This window comes from Macaca thibetana, chromosome 2, assembly GCF_024542745.1.
Source record: "Macaca thibetana thibetana isolate TM-01 chromosome 2, ASM2454274v1, whole genome shotgun sequence".
Classification (NCBI taxonomy): domain Eukaryota; kingdom Metazoa; phylum Chordata; class Mammalia; order Primates; family Cercopithecidae; genus Macaca; species Macaca thibetana.
The window spans coordinates 18501574-18514561 of record NC_065579.1 but is presented as its reverse complement, the minus strand read 5'-3'; the positions used below and the strand labels follow the sequence as shown (position 1 = coordinate 18514561).

The following is a 12988-nucleotide window of genomic DNA, read 5'->3' as shown; positions in this document are numbered from 1 at the left end:
TCCCTACTTTTACGAAGACAAGAGTCATCGTATTTAAATTTTTACTTTTAATATTTTTATTATTTGTGGACACTCTGAAAAACATAAAATGTCCTATTATAACACACTTTAATGTTTTAAAATAAGTGGGATTTTCAAAAATACAGTTCTGGAAAGATGTATTTCTTTAGGTACCTATCTATATGATAAGAAGTTTTATCACGTGGTTGTATCATTTATAGAATCAATTAAAACCAACTGTGGTGGTAAAAAAAAAAAAAAAAAAAAAAAACCTCTAGTGAACTTATTCAACTGTGTATGGAATTTTATTTAGGGAGTTATGGAATGAATAGTTTTTTTTTTCCCTGAAAGCATTGTTTTGTTAGTTTTCTGATTGTTTGCTAGATAGAGATAAAAATTTTCCTTATAAGTCCTTGGATATAATTTTACTTTTCACATATGATTGATCCCTTCTATTTATTTTGCCATCAGAAACCAATTTTTTAACATTATATATTATTCAGAATTTGAATGTCACAAAATTCAAACAGGTAAAATGTAAGGTTTGTTATGTACACACACACACACACACACACACACACACACACACACACACTCTGAGCTAAAGAGGATGGTCTTTGTGTACTTAAAAGAATAACATTTTTTTCCCGTTGGTATGTTTATTGGTAAACACAAACAGAATTCTGTTTGGTATGTGTTGCAGGTTTTGTTGTTTCATTTTCTTAGATTTTAATGTTCCTCTTATTATGGGTGTGTGTGTATGTGTGTACATATAAGTTTTATATTTTTCAGTGGTAAAAGAGTTTCTGGTAAACGATTTTTTTGTTTTGTTTTGTTTTGTTTTGAGACGGAGTCTCGCTCTGTTGCCCAGGCTGGAGTGCAGTGGCGCGATCTCAGCTCACTGCAAGCTCCGCCTCCCGGGTTCACGCCATTCTCCTGCCTCAGCCTCCCGAGTAGCTGGGACTACAGGCGCCCGCCACCACGCCCGGCTAATTTTTTGTATTTTTAGTAGAGATGGGTTTTCACCGTGTTAGCCAGGATGGTCTCAAACTCCTGACCTGGTGATCTGCCTGCCTCGGCCTCCCAAAGTGCTGGGATTACAGGTGTGAGCCACCATGCCCGGCCCGGTAAACATTTTTTTATAGAGGTAGTTTTAACACTTTCTATAAGAGTTTCTCTGTTTTTTCATTTGTATGTTTGATGTGATACTCAAGTTGCTATTTAAGCTCTATTCTAAGTCCATCTTTGTTTTTTTATCCCATGGGAGTCCATTCCATCCTCTAAAAAAGGGAAGAACATCCGTTCTTTAGTCATTACTTGGTACTAAATAAGTTCCGGTTTCCTCCTCATATGCATTTCCTCAGGTATGCATATGAGCAGACAAGTAGATACACAAAGAGGTATATACTTATTAGAAAAAAATCACTTGCTTAAGCAATAGACAGGAACTATGGGACTCAACCTTGAACAAATAGGCATAAATAAGCGGGAAACTGTAATATTTGTTTGAGAGCTTGAATGCATTCTTTTAGGACGTATCTAGGATGTCCCTGCGTCATCACCTTGGTAAGAACTTTGTACCTTGCCTGCCAGTCATTTATGTGCACTCTCTGTCACAGTTACTCCTACCTCGCCCTGCACCTTCTGCACCATTGCCACCACCAGCATCACTGTGCCTGGCAGCTGGGTGAATCAGGAAGACTTCTAATGTTTGTTTTCCCATATTTACCAACAAGTCTTCCAAAGTGGGCCCAAATTTAAGTTGTATAACTTTGCTTTCCCTCTCTGGATCTTCATTACTAGAGATGGAGGCAAGCATTTTACTGTGGAAAGCACTTTTGACCTTAGACGGGTGGCCTAAAAAGTGGGTACCAACTTGCCTTTAGGACATATTCAGGAGGGGTTCTATACCAAGACTCTCTGGCCAATGTAGGCCAACAGTTCTTTTCCTTTGAGTTTTCGCTTGCTTCATCTTAACCATATTTCTACTACTTTAATCAGTACATTCTAATAAAATTACTTGCATGTCTCTCTAAAAATACGGTCTTCTTGAGTCCCCCCATATCAAAATTATTTTCTTAGATCTTTGTAGGCCTACTGTGTCTCTGAAGGGCTTGGTGCATATTCATGGTTTGATAGCATATCATGGACAGTTCTGATATTTTAAATAAAAAATAGGCCGGGCGTGGTGGCTCATGCCTGTAATTCCAGCATTTTGGGGAAGATGAAGTAGGAGAATTGCTTGAGACCAGGAGTTCAAGACCGACCAGCCTGGGTATCACAAGAGACCCCATCTCTGTAAAAATAAAATTAAATTAAAAAGCCTGTTGTGGTTGCATGCCCTGCTAGCCCCAGCTACTAGAGTGGCTGAAGCCAGAGGATTGTTTGAGTGCAGGAGTTCTAAATTACTGTGAGCTGTGATCACACTCTATCCTGGACCACACAGAAAAAACCCTGTCTGTAAAAAAATTTCAAAAACAAAAATAATTACAAAGAATAGGAAATTAATTAAATATAAGAACAAATGATTGCTTACATTTTCATATGTCTTTCCTTATGTTCGCTTATCTTGATACATATAAACTCTAAAATAATAGGATATAACTTAAAAAAATTATTATTTTTTTTCTTCAATTTCTACGTGTGTAACGAAACTTTAGTATTGTCAGAAATAAAGTCATTATTTTGTTTAAGGAGAAGGGGCCTGCTAGACTTAATAAACGTAGCCCTTATCTTTCTTCTCTAAGATAAAATGTCAGGTACTGGCTAGATGCTGCACTCTACAAGTATATCATCAGCTTTGTTTTGCTTTCAGGCTAGTGCTAGGAAAGAATGAGGTCATGCATTTTGAAAGTGCGGCATATTTTGTGGGTTTTCTTTATGTGTGTTTTCTTTTTGAGTCAGATAAGTTTTTTCCCTTCCTTTTCAGGTCACACTTATACTTTTATGCAAAATATTCTAAATTGTGTCAACTGAGGACATGGCTACAGATAGTAGAAGTGATTTTAAAAGCCACCAAGCATAAAAAGATTTTTCTAAGTTTCCAGAACAGCTAGGTTTCTGTTTAATCCAACCCCTTTAGAATGTAGCTTATGTCTCTGATATTTAAAGCCATGTGTTTGTCTTGAAATAATCAAAACAATAGAATCCTCAATAGGCAGTCCATAGGCAACATGTATTATGTTATTTAGGTAGTTTTGACAAGGTTACCTAGGCATTTAAACATTATTATCTACAGAATTTCTTTTTCCTTCAATATGAAGACATTAAGTTCAGATTTGTAGAGCAGAGAATATCTGTTTCATATTTAACACAAACTATCTCAATTTAATCCCCATTTTTCCTTTGTTAGACAAGCAAAGCTAATTATTTTGAGAAATGAATGAAAAATAACTAATGATAATTAGAAACAAAGGTTTTTGGGGTATGCTGTGTTGGTTCATATAGGAAATGTTCGGAAAACATTATAACAGCGAAAACATTAATTTGAAGAAAAAATTTGGACCCTTCAGATTTTGCTTTCCTATTTTCCCATATGCTGAGAAGAAACCAATATTTTCACAATTGCCACTTGCTAGACATAAGTTACAAGGGATAATAAAATAATATCCTGCCTATTAATTGTAGCAACTAGCTTCAAAGGGATTATTAGACCCATGAACTGAAATCAAGTAGTAGAATATAGGATGATAATTGCATTTATTAGAATATGCCCAGATTTTAGATATTTTGATACTTCTTGCCACAAAAGACACCAGAGTCATATTATGTTTCAGTGGTACTAGAGGAAGCTGCATGAATAATTACTGTTAGTTTCATGGAACATCTAAACTGATATTATTTTCACCCAGCTCTACTGCAAGTGCAAATTGCTTTTCCCGAAGCAAGAGCTAGCTTTCTCATCTTTCTGCTTGATGAAGGTGAGTTATTCAGCCCTAGTTTGCCTTTTCTTCTTTTTCTCTTACCTCCTGTTATTCTTAGCCAGTACCACATCCGGAAACAATGTCCAATCTTCAAATGCTTTTATGTGCATTGATTTCCTATTCCCATTTTCTTGAGGGCAGAGAGATTATTTGCCTTTGCAGTGATTCCAAAAAAATTCTTACTGCAAGTTGAAGAGCTTAATGCATTCTTGTTAATAGTTCTTTTGTCAGTTTAGAAGAGGGCAAAGAGAGGGGACATTTTCTATCCACAAACTGTAATCCTTCTAAAGACTTCATACACTCCTATCATCTGCATCTTTCTGGAAGAAGGCAGATCCCACATTGTGAATTTAACCTCTAGTTTAGTATATAAATTTGTTTTTCATTTTGATTAATATAAACAGTCACATCAGGCACAAAAAGAAATTTGTTTCTTATTTTGATTAATATAAACAGTCACATCAGGCACAAAAAGTTACAGGATTTTTTTTTTTTTTTCTTTTTTTGAGATGGAGTCTTACTGTGTCACAAAACTGGAGTGCAGTGGTGTGGTCTCAGCTCACTGCAACCTCTGCCTCCCAAGTTCAAGCGATTCTCCCACCTCAGTCTCCTAAGTAGCTGGGACTACAAGCGCGTGCCACCACACCCAGCTACTCTTTGCATTTTTAGTAGAGACAGGGTTTCACTATGTTGGCCAGGCTGATCTCAAACTCCTGACTTCGTGATCCACCTACCTCGACCTCCCAAAGTGCTGGGATTACAGGCGTGAGCCACTGTGCCCAGCCCAGGATATTTCTTGATGAAGACTGATGGAGAGATTTTTTCTTAAAAAGTAAATAAAAAATATTTAAGATTATTTTTCTTTAAGCATTTTTTAAAGTACACGAATGAACTTATGAAAAAATGTGATTTTAAGCTAATTTTGTGACATACATTTTGAATATTTAAAATTGGGCTGACAAAGCAGTAGATAGTCTCAGGGGTTTAATTTTACTGGTATGGCAAGAGTTGATAATTTGTGAGTTTTACAGTATTTTATTAAAGAAAGTTTACCAGGGAAGCAGAGTGGAAAATATACAAAAAATTATTCTAAACCTGCAAAATAAAGCCCTAGATACAATTTGTTTACATGTACTGATTAATTAGAAGGCTTACTTTGTAAGGAAGCACTATGCAAATTATTTTTTCTCAGTTATTTGTCTAAGAAAGAGACAAAAATAACTTTTATTACGAAGAAATCTCTGCCTTGCATCCATATTTTACATCTTTATAAAAATGTTTTGAAAGAGAGGTATAGCCAGGAGCAGTGGCTCATGCAAGTAATCCCAACACTTTGGGAGACTGAGGCATAAGGTTCACTTAAGCCCAGGAGTTTGAGACCAGATTCAGCAACATAACAAGATCCTATCTGTACCGAAAAAAAAAAGAAAAAAAGTGAAAGAAAGGGAGATGCTATTACTGTTTCTTTCGTAATCTAGCTACTGGCTAACCAAAAGAAAGGAGACATTGCTTAAGGTATTGATATTCTGGTATATGTGGAAAGTGTACATTTTATTAATCACCTATCTCACAGTATATAGATTAATATAAATTATATTTATAAGAGATTGATAGAGCTTTTTGAGAGAAAGTAAAATGATATATCTGGCCAGGAGTGGTGGCTCATGCCTATATAATCACAGCATTTTGAAACCTGAAGTGAGAGGATTGCTTGAGCCCAGGAGTTCAAGACCAGCCTAGGCAACATGGTGAGATCTTGTCTCTACAAAAAATTCAAAAATTAGCTGGGCATGGTGCCATGTGCCTGTGGTCTCAGGTACTTGGGAAGTTGAAGAAGGAGGATTGCTTAAGCCCAGGAGTTTGAGGCTGCAGTGAGCTGTGTTCATGCCAGAATGAGACCCTGTCTCAAAAAAGTAAAAAACAAATGACATACATATATTATTAAATTTTTCTGTTATAACTGGTTCAAATTGTTCTTCACCTCCCAGGACTCTCTAATCAATTAATTATGTTTCTTTGCAATATCTTTGAAATTTGTTATATGTTTTTATGACTCAGTTTTGACAATATTCAAGTGCTCGATTGAATCTCTTTGTGCATGTTGCCAAGAGTTTTGAAAGTAATTGTTATTAGTTAGTATACTTATCTGAAATTGTAGAGGCCCAGAATTCTCTTTCAAGTTCTGTGCTTTCCATACCAGTATTTTAGTTTTCCATTTTTGTTTTGCCTAAACAGTTTGAATTTTGTGCTCCGTCATAAACTCCTACTTTTCCTTTTCTGATTTTTGCTGCAATTTATTTGGACTAGTGTTAACTTATCACCTAGAAAAGGATGTTATTTTAGGAATTTTTCTATCAGTTTAACTCATTGAACTGAAAATCTGTCTCATGTCTCAGTGCAACAGAATGAGAATATATTTTAGGTTTCATAATTAGCATGCGTTTAAAAGGGTTTTTACATTCTTTGTGTGCAATGTTTAGCAAGGTTTATACATGTTTAGAAGATTAGGTACACCTAGAAAATATAATCTGCTAGAGGGAGTTCTTTTATCTTATGGTTTCAGCAAGTTTAACTCCATGGAATTGCAGGAAGAAAGAGATTGTATAAATATGCTAGTCGTATTTCTACATCGCAGTCTTGTATTGACACTTTCATCAAACTGTGGGAGAACAGAGCATTTATCTTGAGGTACAAGTGCTTGTAAGTATTTTGCAGAGCAAAAGTTTTCTCTTCTATTTGTACTAAATCTTCTAGGCCACAAAGCATCAAGAAGAAAATTGACTAAATAATTATGGGTTCTGTACCTTCTTCCAAAATACCTGCCCTTGACCTGAGGAATAACTTTTTTTCCTGATAAGATTGACCCAAAATATGGCTTGAAAGTGACCTTTCTCTGTTCTACTATTAAGAAATAATAGCACATGCTCTTATTACTTCTCTTTTCATGACTTGTTCGTGGGTTTCTGTCAACACCAATAAAGTGGTTCTTTGTAATAGCCAATCATTTGTTTAGTGCGTGCCTCATTTCTACTCATCTTAGAAATAAAAGTCAAGAAGTCCCACAGAAATGCCCCAAAGGAAAAGATAAAATAAAACAAAATGGCTTAATTCATGACACTTATGATTTATTGAGTCTTCTTTCATCTGTCATGTAAGATGTACAAGCACCAGGTTAAATTTTTATTTTTGGTTGGTTTCTCTGACAGAGACTCGTAATTCTGCCCTAGAGTTAAATCTTATGGACAAAAACACCGAAAATAAATAGCACGTTTCTTCCTCTAGATGCCATCTTCTCCATGACACATAACAATGTGGATTTGCTCCCAATAGTTTACATGGATAGCCTTCAAATATAACACTGGTAGCAATCAAACAAGTTAAGTATAAATCTTATTTATGTGTGACCCTTCTCTCTCTCTCCTCTCTCTCTCGCTCGCTCGCTCTCCGTCTGTGTGTGTGTGTATGTATGTATCTGTGTGTGTGTGTGTGTGTGTGTTTGTGTATATATATACACATACATACATACACCCAGGCTGTCTGTCGCCCAGGCTGGAGTGCAATGGCACGATCTTGGCTCACGGTAACCTCTGCCTCCTGGGTTCAAGCAATTCTCCTGCCTCAGCCTCCCAAGTAGCTGGGATTACAGATGCCTGACACCATGCCAAGCTAATGTTTGTATTTTTAGTAGAGACAGGGTTTCACCATGTTGGACAGGGTGGTCTAGAACTCCTAACCTCAGGTGATCCACCTGCCTCAGCCCCCCAAAGTGCTAGGATTACAGGTGTGAGCCACCGCACCCAACCTCTATATTTTTTAAATGCCTCATGTTTCCATTTTAACTTGATCTTGCGTATATAACCATTTAGCTAAGCTTCTAAGACTTAAAGAGGTATGATTTTAGCTTGCCAGTATTCATTGTTTTGAGCCCCATTTATAATGAAGTATAACAATAAGCATTATTACACTTTAGTGAGTTGAAATTGAATGTGCTTGAGTGACCTGACTTGCTCACATTAAAAATGGAACAACAGAACAGTAGAAAAAGTGGAGTGATCTAGAGATTTTCTTGTAAACTTTACATTAAGAGACTTTATTTGATAACCTAATCAAAAAAACTGACTGTGTGTTTTCCTCTTCCTATCATTTTCTCAGATTCCCTTTCTATCATCTTCTCTCCCATCATCTATCCTCATGATCCATAGCCTCAGGTCTCATTTCAAGGAAGAAACAGGAGGAGAGGAAACTGTTTCATAATATCTTTCTGCAATCCTTTACCAGACCACCTAATAATATTCTTGCAAAGCACATCACAAATGTGAATAGCTGTATTGTTCCTGCATGATGGTAATGAGTATACTGCTAAGTCCGAAGGAGCTGAAAGTTAAGATAGGTCTTTTATAAAGCAGGGTACATAACATTAAGCGTAATGATAAATTACATATATAATCATGCTCTCTTTTCTTTAGGGTAAGTGATTAGTGTTTAAGTTTAGTACTTGTATTTGCTTTATAAAATGTATGTGGTGCTCATGTACATTTTGGCATGGACAGATCCTTTCTATGAACACTGTACCAAGTATTTTTTTAAATCACTGACTAGACATCCTGATTTATGTGTCTAGATTTTTATTTCCAGAAGCTTATACTATAACTTATTCTGTTTAATGGCTAAGATACTTCTGCATAATTTACATGGAGACTAAAGTGGTCTTTTACTGAGATACTTTTCTCTATGGCAAACCAACATTATGATATCTGATAAAAATACAATACTCTTCTTTTCATTTTTTTCCCAAATTTTTGAATGAATTAAAGAGAAATACCCATCAGAAAACATTCCCTGAAAATGCATAATCGTGATGTGTGATGCTGTACAGAGCAACTTCAGACTAATACATAGACCTCAGATTCATGAATATAATTTTCTCTGGATAGTTAGAAAGATATTTTAAGGTGGTTTCTTGCTTGAGGAATAATGTCATTTATGAATGCATATGCATACATGGAAGCCTCTGATGATGTCCTGTATCTAATAAACAGCCCAAGTCATGGGCAAATAGTTATCCTATAAACTGGGGAATGGGAAAAGCATGCCAATTTATTTCCATTGAGCTAAGATTTAGGGTCCAGATTCATTTATTGACTATGATCTTGGGTAAATGACTTAGTTTTCTTGTGTTTCAATTTACTTATTTGTAAAATAAATCATGTTACTTCACAGGATTATTGCAAAGATTAAAATTAGCATGCAAGAAAGCTTAACATACTTTATTTATACAGTCATTCTTCAGTTTTATAAATGTGCCCTTGGTAGAGAAATGGGTAACATCAGTGAACTAGGTGGAGACTGAAGCTGTACATAATAATAATTTCAATGATTTGATCAATAATTTCAAATTTATTTTTGTTTATCCTAAGACAAACCTTTGAATTATTTATCTTTTCTGTTTGTCCCCTCTTAGCTAGATTGGAAATACTATTCTTGTTTTGTTCTTTAACAGCAAATAGTAAAATGTTTATCCATTATTTTTCAGACACTGATTACTGTAGACAGGGTCAACATGACCAGTGTTTGAGTTTTAAAGCAATAGTTGAATCAAGTTGCTTCACAGTGGTTTCTTCAAAATACCACAAAATTACAGGAACACTTATGCAGTGAACACTCGGATTTGCTTCCTGATCTTTGGTATTTGAAACATGTATGGAATGCATCCTCTGTGTCAGCCAAGACAGCCTCTGGAGAGTGAGGCAGGTTTGTGTGTTGAGGGAAAGGGGTGTGCAAGGGGGTGGCATGGCTGTATTAGTTGCCTTTGCTTCTGATATCTGTTTTTCGTTACATTTTGATAGATTATGTCATCTTTTTGTCACATACATTTTCACCCAAATCTGGAACTATATTTCTCTTTCCCAACTCACATCCCCAAAATCATTCATGGAAGCCTTTGGCTATGTAACAAACTTCTCTACTGTTTTGAGAGGAACAGGTCCTACTGTAGAAAGACAAACTTTTTACAATTGTTTGTCATAAGGAAAAATCTGCTTTAAAAATATTGCATAGGGCTGTCTTACTCTTATTCTTTGAAAAGTTATTACTGTAGAACTAGCTAGCAAGAGTTACTCTGTTCTGGGTTATTTGGGATTCGCTGTTAGCAATGACTAACAGTTTTTGAACCCATATATGGATGTAGGTGGTCGCAGTCATTTCCTGCTAGATTTTTTTTTTGAATTCCAATTAATATAGGTAGTTTCTGAATTTCCAGGTATTTCAGGATTTGCATATAGTTAGAGTTCAATTATATTTTAAACACATTTTCTCTGCAAGTGACTGTCCTAAATCTTATGGCTAAAAAGGAGGAAGCATAAAAAACTTTTAAAAACACAAACAAAAAACTGTTCTTACCTACCTCCCACCCCAGCCCTACATTTTAAAATCTAGCAAAGTAAAAAGATGCATGCAAATTAAAAAAAAATACAAGGCAGATTATTGTATATTCATATAACAATCGTCAGGCACAGGAGCCTAAGCAGAAACATTCCTGATGTGGTTGTTCATAACAGCTAAGCAATGTCTGCTATTTATCACTGCTCTTATAGGCTGGTGAGAGTCTCTCATTGCCCACTGCTGGGTTACTCACCTTCTCATTTTGAAAGCACGTTTGGCCATTTTTTTTAAACAAAACTTTTGCTCAAATAACATGAAAAATTCCAAGTCCCTTTGGAGTTTTACTCTTACTACTACTGTAGCAGTTTGTTCATGTTAGGATCTCACATACTTTATAGAAGCAATGAATTCTTGCCTAGTTTTGCAAAGGTTTAGTATAAGAAAGGATAAATAAAACAAACCAATGAATTTGAAAATGGTATGAATTCAGGTTTCATGACTTTTTCCTTATTAATAAGAAAGGATTAGTGATACTAATACTACTGGATTCCTAGAAAGGTTAAATGTAATAATAATGGACAATTGGTTGAAGACATGGTAGGCATTCCGCAAATGTAAGCTCACTGTGAACTTCTTAGAACTCTGTGTAGAGTATGTATCCTTATGTTTGCTGAGGAGGGGCATTTTAGTCAATATATAGATCCTACTTTTTCACTCTTTAAATATTAGTTCTTCACTTCTAGAGTTGTTATTCTGTTGGCTTCCCATTTTTCCCCTTTTATTCTTCCAAGTGCAAAATTTTAAGTGAAATCTCGGGCAACCCTCATTTAACAATTTCATGTGAAAAAAATAACCATTGTGAACTCTCAGAGTAGTAATTACAGGAAGTTATGAAACTTTGCTAACTTTTACTAACAGATAAAGCATTTTCTTTTGATTGTTAGGAAATCATGTGTGGACAGCATGGGAGAACACACTCTGCCTGTACACATTGCCAACTCTTGCTTCATTGAGTTTCACAAACAATCCCAAGCTTAATTTTAGCCAAAAATGTAAACCAGTTCCCACAGTAAAAGTTGTGCTAATTTCCAAGTTGATTTTTATTTCTTTTTCATTCCTCTGTTGATTGAACTGGTCAAATTGAGCAGTGAATGGCCAAGGGACAAAGTGTAAGGTCAGAGGGGTCACTAAACCAAGACCAGGCTCTAGGATTTCAATGTTTCTTTCCTCCTTCTTGCCGTCAGTAAAGATCCCCTAGGCATTGACATTTTAAAAACTCTCCATGTCTTCTGTTAACTCCCTTAGGATCCTGATCTCTCTAACAATGATGGATGGTGACACTTAATTATGGACACTCACAGGCATCCAATTCAAGCAATCCTGGCTTCCAAGCCCAGATCTGCCCCTTACTAGCAGTGTGACTTCACGTGAGTTAGGCTCTCAGTTTTTTTCATCTTTAAAATGGGGATTATATTTCCTGATTCTAGTACCTGATTATAATACAGATTATAGTGTCTATCTCAGAGGTAAGATAAATGCACTTAGCACACAATGCAGAGCATAGTAAGTGCTGAATAAATGGTACCTGCCATTATTATTGCAAGCTAATTAATAATGATGATTTATACTAAATTTATCTTTTACTCAAGAAAGGTAATGTCATTCCTCACCAATGAAGCATGTGTTTCTGAGAGACCCTGGAGTAGCAATGTCACACACTGTACGAGAACCGAAAAGGAGAGGTCTTTTGTTACATCAGCCACATTGCGCATAGATGACTGCTGACTCCTCTTTTCTGCACGAAGGCCAGAACATAAAAAGTTAGATATTTATAAAGTTGCTTATTTCATAATATTTGCGAGTTAATGATAATTTCTGTTTTAGCTCTTGCTCCCCAAGGAGCAGAGGCTTCTGGGGAGGTTCAGGAGCATGTGAAGGAACAACACTGGTAGATGGGGATTGGGACAAGGGTACCTTATTAATTCAGGTATCACTGTGGGTGACTGGACGTCAATCCCCTGGGGCAACTCCAAGAAGAAATGTAGGGTGCACATCTTAGAGTCATCACACACAAGGGGTGAGGGAGCTAGCTTAGTTATACACCAACCCCCGACTAACTAGTAATGTCTCCCCTGGTCGTTTTTTTTTTTTTTTTTTTTTTTTTTTTTAATTTTTAATTTTTGTAGGTACCCCTAGTATTTGTTATTTCTCCAAAACTTCTAACTTGCTATAAAGGAGGACAACAGAGATTATCTAGCCAGAGAAGTTCTTACATAAAGAAATGCAGGGCCTAGGTGCTCAGCATGGTAAGGACAAGGGAATATAAACAGGCACAAAAAGCATTTGTTTTTATTTCTTATACAGTAATATGGATCTAAGTTTGGGAAAATTTTAATGAGAATCTTCCTGAACATATATTGTTAACAATACAATGGCTTTATATTAGAATTTGCTATTGAAACAAATATAGTTTTAGACAACTTCCTCAAAACCATTAATCTTTGCACACTTGCTTCTTAATGAGCCCATTTGCACAATCCTATTTATCATTGTACTTACGTGCTTGTCCATCTCTCTGAAACTTTGGGGGAACATGGCCAGAACTTCACCCAGGTTACTTTTCTTTCCATTGTTTAATCCACCTATCTGAGTTACCTTGTTTACCAATGGTATTCATGAACTGA

At 35.9% G+C, this 12988-nt stretch overlaps 1 protein-coding gene across 16 annotated transcripts in view; it reads left to right on the top strand.

Annotated features, from left to right (window-relative positions):
- Nucleotides 1-12988, top strand: part of RBMS3 (RNA binding motif single stranded interacting protein 3) — a 1212964-nt gene that overhangs the window by 867250 nt on the left and 332726 nt on the right. The gene's annotated exons all lie outside the window — the stretch shown is intronic.